Source organism: Amblyomma mixtum, chromosome 2 (genome assembly GCF_055824585.1).
Source record: "Amblyomma mixtum isolate Tamu chromosome 2, ASM5582458v1, whole genome shotgun sequence".
NCBI classification, from domain to species: Eukaryota; Metazoa; Arthropoda; class Arachnida; order Ixodida; family Ixodidae; genus Amblyomma; species Amblyomma mixtum.
This window is the reverse complement of record NC_143013.1, coordinates 271738113-271743643: the sequence shown is the minus strand read 5'-3', so window position 1 is coordinate 271743643 and position 5531 is coordinate 271738113. Positions and strand designations below refer to the sequence as shown.

The 5531-nt window shown below is 48.7% G+C and overlaps 1 pseudogene; it reads left to right on the top strand.

Annotated features, from left to right (window-relative positions):
* Positions 1-4406: 4406 nt before the first annotated feature.
* Positions 4407-5276, top strand: LOC149364018 (ubiquitin-conjugating enzyme E2 Z pseudogene; annotated as a pseudogene).
* The last annotated feature ends 255 nt before the right edge of the window (positions 5277-5531 follow it).

Below are 5531 nucleotides of genomic sequence, written 5' to 3'. Positions count from 1 at the left end.
CGAAGAGCCCGCCCTGCCACGCATCCGACGATCAGTTACACTGCACCCAACTTGCGAATAAAGCTCACATTTCCCGCTCAAACTATACAACATTCGGTGGCTCGCAGCGAAAGCAACGTCTTGACGACCGAACGATATTGCTTGCAGAAATTTGTATAGACCGTACACAAACAATATGTCATGTGTTCTCTAAAAAATACTTAGATTATGGATTTATAGCCTTATGAATCTGGTGCACTTTTGCCTAGATTAACTACAGGCTAGGGAAGTCTTATTCACCATCCTTAGGAAATGTAATAAAACGATGCCCTTAAGGTGATAACTAGAAAATTTATTAAGTGTCCATAGACAGTAATAGAGAGTTATATACAGGCAGTTATCTATATCGAACGTGTCAACGTTGCTGTGATCGCCACCAAACGGTCATCTCTTGAGCATATAGGTTAGACTGCGTACAAATTCCGCAACGTTTAGGAGAACGGGAAACTCTGTGTTCAGTAATATGTGCAGGACCGTCTAATGATAGTTGTCTGCTTTCATGACAAAATTGTGTGCCTAGTGCGAGGGGAACGGATAGCAGCGTGCATTTCTATAATTTGTAAGAAACAATTTGCACAAAGTTTTACCATCCGGGTTTCGCAGTAGGGACCGAAACCATCGTAAAAAAAAATGTGCAGTCATTGATTAGCGTAGAACAGAGAGATCATTTCCCCCTCTTCGTTCGCTGACTTGCATGCTCAGTCACGCGAACACAAACAGTCGACAGAGACCACTGAGGCCGAAAGGAAAGGTTGCTTCTTTTTATTCATGTTCTTTTTCTATATTCATCATCATCTTCATCATCCTGACTACGCCCACTGCAGGCAAAGGCCTCTCCCATGTCTCTCCAATTAACCCGGTCCTTCGCCAGTTGCGGCCACCATATCCCCGCAAACTGCTTAATCTCAACCGCCCACCTAACTTTCTGCCGCTCCCTGCCACGCTTGTCTTCCCTTGGAATCCACTCCGTTACCCTTAAGGACCAGCGGTTGTCTTGCCTTCTCATTACATCCCCTGCCCAAGCCCATTTCTTCCTCGGGATTTCGACTAGAATGTCGTTAACCCGCGTTTGTTCCCTCACCCACTTTGCCCGCTTCCGGTCTCTTAAACGTTGCACTTACCGTTTTTATTGCAGTCGAACACTTTTCCGAATCTCAACATTCCAAACAAATTCCCCAAACAAATTCGTGGTTGGTGGTGGCCGCGAAGGGCAACCTGGGTCTCACAGCCCCACTGTTTACTTCTGTCAAAGGCATAAAAAGCTGCGAATGCTAATAATAATGCTAATAATGCTAATAATAATAATAGGTGGCCCCTGTCTTTTGGCTGCTGCTTCTTATTAAGACGGAAAAGTTTAGAATGTTTCATACAAATTCGACATATCAGCTTCACCGTCACGTTTTCTTCAGGATGGGACGATGTTCGCCTGAGTTTGCCGAGAATGACAGATAATAACATTTGGTGCTTTAAACATCCAAAATGGCAAAAAATGTGATGATAAAAAAAGGATCGACGCTGCAAGCGTCCCCGCGATGGGTACCACAGGGGCCCGTTCACGCTTCTTCAGTGCTGCATGGGGGTTTTCGTGTGAAGCAGTTTCCTGTGAAGAAGCTGACGACGATATGAAACGCCCATGAGGATGCAGCACAGCATCTTCGGGTTTCAACTGGTGCTGGTTCAATATTACCAGTAATTGGAAAAACCACCCTCATCTGAAAATTACCCGGGATGAAGACTCGAGCAGCGGCAGCAGCCCGTAGAACTTCACCCGACATGTCAGACTTCTGGGACCCAATCCCTTTCCCGGACGAGAAACCAACAAAGCAATGCGTACTGGCAGTCATGCGCGCCATCGACGACATGGACGACTTTCGACCCCCGGGACTGTTCGTCGAAGAAGACGAGACAGACGTCTCAAGGATCCACGCCATCATCTTGGGGCCGCCAGGCACACCGTATGAGGGCGGCTTTTTTCACTTCCTGATCAAGTGTCCAGCGTTATACCCTCGAAGTCCACCTCGCGTACGCCTTATGACCACGGACGCCGGGATAGTGCGGTTCGGGCCGAACTTCTACGAGAACGGCAAGGTCTGCTTGGGTCTCCTGGGAACCTGGACCGGGCCATGCTGGACCACGCGCCACTGTATCGGAAGCCTGTTGTTCTCCATAAGGTCGCTGTTCAACGAAAGTCCCATCTCGAGTGGACACGCTTTCGGAGTCCTTCCGGCCTTGGGAACCTGGTTGAACGACAAGATCTGCTACACCACGGCCCTCCAGCACGAGACCATCAGGGTAGCCGTGTGCGGCGCGGTAGAAGACTGTCTGCAGGACACTTCTTCGTTACCGCCGGGTTTGAGGGACGTTGTTCTAAAGCACTTCCCTCAGTTTTACGCGGAGTATGAGAAAGCGGTAATGCAGCGACTGCATCTCACTGGTTCGTTCATGAACGACGTGTTCGAAGGCGGTGTCGCTGTTTACCAATACGCAACATTGCTGGAACGGTTGAGAAATTTACGCGAGATGGTCATGATGAGAAACCAAGCTGCCGCTGATTAGATGAGAAGTAATAGTTGTGCGTCGAGTTTCAGACGCTATACTAGAAGCCGAATACTTTGCTGCGCCCCAGAGCTCCTGCTAATTGAGCCCGCTGACTGGACATCAGAGACGAAATTGAAGGCGGTACTTTGTGCAATGACTCTGTGCGTGAAAATTCGTGATAGGGCACGAGAGATTAAATTATCTCTTTCCAGCCATATAAACAGGCTGCGTATAGGGTAACGTTCTCGTGCCCACGTGACGCTGTCAGTTTTTTGCACGTAAAAAAAAATCTTGCAATAATATTCTTTACTGTTGATCTGCATGATTATAGCGTCTGTGTTTTTGTTTTACAGGTGAAAGTCCACTATTCCTGCCTGAACAATGTTTTAGTAGCAACAGACCAGCATGGAATTGCAAGACTCGTCGAAGTGAAATAGACTCATTTCATGTTGTGGGTCCACACATTAGGTATGAAAGGCGTATATATACCGGGTGTAACACAGGCAGTGACGCCTAATCACACCGTCGGCACATTACAGCGGACGAAACGCACATTCTCCACCCGGTGCTAAAGGCTTACATGGCGCGCGGTACACTGCACAGATCTGCGATCACAGCCGTCGCATTGGTACCCGTTAGAACGTGGAAAAACAATGAAACGAATAGGTCGAACGCAACAGATGGCAAATGCTGAGTCACTACCGCTGCCCTTTAATTAGAGAGTATTGCTAAACACCCTAACAATGCAAAGAAACCTACAATTGGCAATTTAAAAGAAATCTCTGGTATAAAAAAGTTGAAGGAACTTTGACGTAACGTAACGTGAGTGTCATCTCCCTTTATCCTGGTAAGAGCCAAATTATCTACAGAAAGTTTCTAGCTCATATGGGTGCCAGCACATACCTCCCACCCAGAGAACACGACAGCTCATGAATGTGCCCGAGGATCCGTCAACCGGGCATAAAGCGAACGGGGACGCTGCTTCAAGAGAGAGCGCCTGGTAACCTACCATGAAATCACCCTCTACTATCGGAACGATCGGCCCAGATACCCACCCCCGCACAAATCCCTCACCAAAACAGAGTACACTGACTGGCTACAACTTCAAACGGGTACATTCCCAAATCCTTACATCTACTCCCTGATGTATCCCGCGAAATACAATTCCCGCTGAAATCTCTGCAATCACTCTAATGCAAACCTCAATCACATCTTATTCGAGTGCCCAGAGTATCAACCTCCCTCTGAGCCTCCAAATCTCAAACCAAAGTCCAAGAGGGGGATTTCGTTTTCTCCACTTTGCCAACACCGGCTATTTAATTCAGTTAATTTAATTAAAAGAGGTTGAATTATTCTCTTAGCCATTAAGGCCTTAAGGTTGACGCTGTACATTCCACGGCAGTGTTCAGGACTATATGTCTAAACCAAAGCTGTAACAGCTTTCGCTATGAAATGTACAGTCTTTGTCAAAAGTAACCAGGCTGCATGGTTTGCTTCTAGCTCGTACAGTGGAGCCCGTACTACATCCCTGAAGCTGAAAGGTAGTTAAAGGTAAGGACTGGGGGTCTGCTTATACCTTCCAACACCTTTTGATCTTTAGGAAAGCCACAAGGGCTCCACCATACAAGCTTGAAGCAAACCATGCAGCCTGGTTACTTTTGACAAAGACGGTACGTTCCTTACAGGCTGTTTTTAGCACAGCCTGCACCGGCAGGGAGCAGCATTGGCTACAGGGCAACGAAAAAGAAGATCACATCACATTCGTAGCGCACACGAAAATCGCTTCGGCTTAAAATTGGTTGGTACCCATCGGCGGAAAAATTGACGGCATGGCGCCTGGGCATGCTGCAGTCAAGACCGGTCCCAGACGGACCAAGTCTACGACGCAGCCTCCAGACTTCTGGGACCCCCTCTCATACCAACATGAGGAAGCGAGCGCGGATTGCGTACGACGGGTCAAGAACGACATCCTGGAGATAGAGGACTACAGACCTCTGGGACTGTTCGTCGCACCAGAGGAGCACGACCTCACCAATGTGCACGCCGTCGTGCTGGGACCCATCGGCACCCCGTACGAAGGCGGCTTTTTCCACTTCCTGATCAAATGCCCGTCGGACTACCCGCACAGCCCACCGCGTGCACGACTCATGACTACGGACTCCGGGAGGGTACGGTTCGGCCCGAATCTCTACGAGAACGGCAAGGTGTGTCTGGGTCTCCTGGGAACCTGGGATGGGCCACAGTGGAACGCAGCCCAGTGCATCGGAAGCCTTCTGATGTCCTTCAAGTCCCTGCTTACCAACGATCCCATAGCGAAAGGGTCCTCGTTTGGAGTGCTCCCAGCCGTTGGAACCTGGCTTAGCGACAAGATCTGCTACAATGACGTCCTCCAGCACGAGACCATCCGAGTGGCTGTGTGCGACACGGTTGATGCCTGTCTGCAGGGAACCGCATTGTGTCCGCAACCTCTGAGGCAGGAGATCTTGAAGTACTTCCCGCAGTTTTATGACCAGTACGAAAGAGTGGTCAAACAGCGGCTGTATCTAACGGGTTCGAGCATGAACGATGGATCCGTTGGTGGTATTGCCACGTACCAGTATAAGACGCTATTCCAGCGACTCTTGGATTTGCGAGAGAAGGTAAAGATAGCGAATGAAGCTGCCGCTAAAGAAAACAGCCAGCACTTGACCGGCCGTTAGTGGAGTCCTCGACAATTGGAGTCGCGCTTGTCTGCGCCAGAAGCAGCGCCGCAGCGATGTATTTTTAGTTAGGGACTAGAATTGTTTTGATGATCATTCGCACAAGAAATTTGACTGTGGCAGAAACCGGTAGCTCACAGTCCATCAGCACCTGCCGCTGAAATACAAAGAATGCGTACTTGATATTTTCAGGTTCTAGCTGTTGTTTTGTTGGGTCTCGAAAACAGATTTGTGCAGTTTTTTGTGTTACAATTT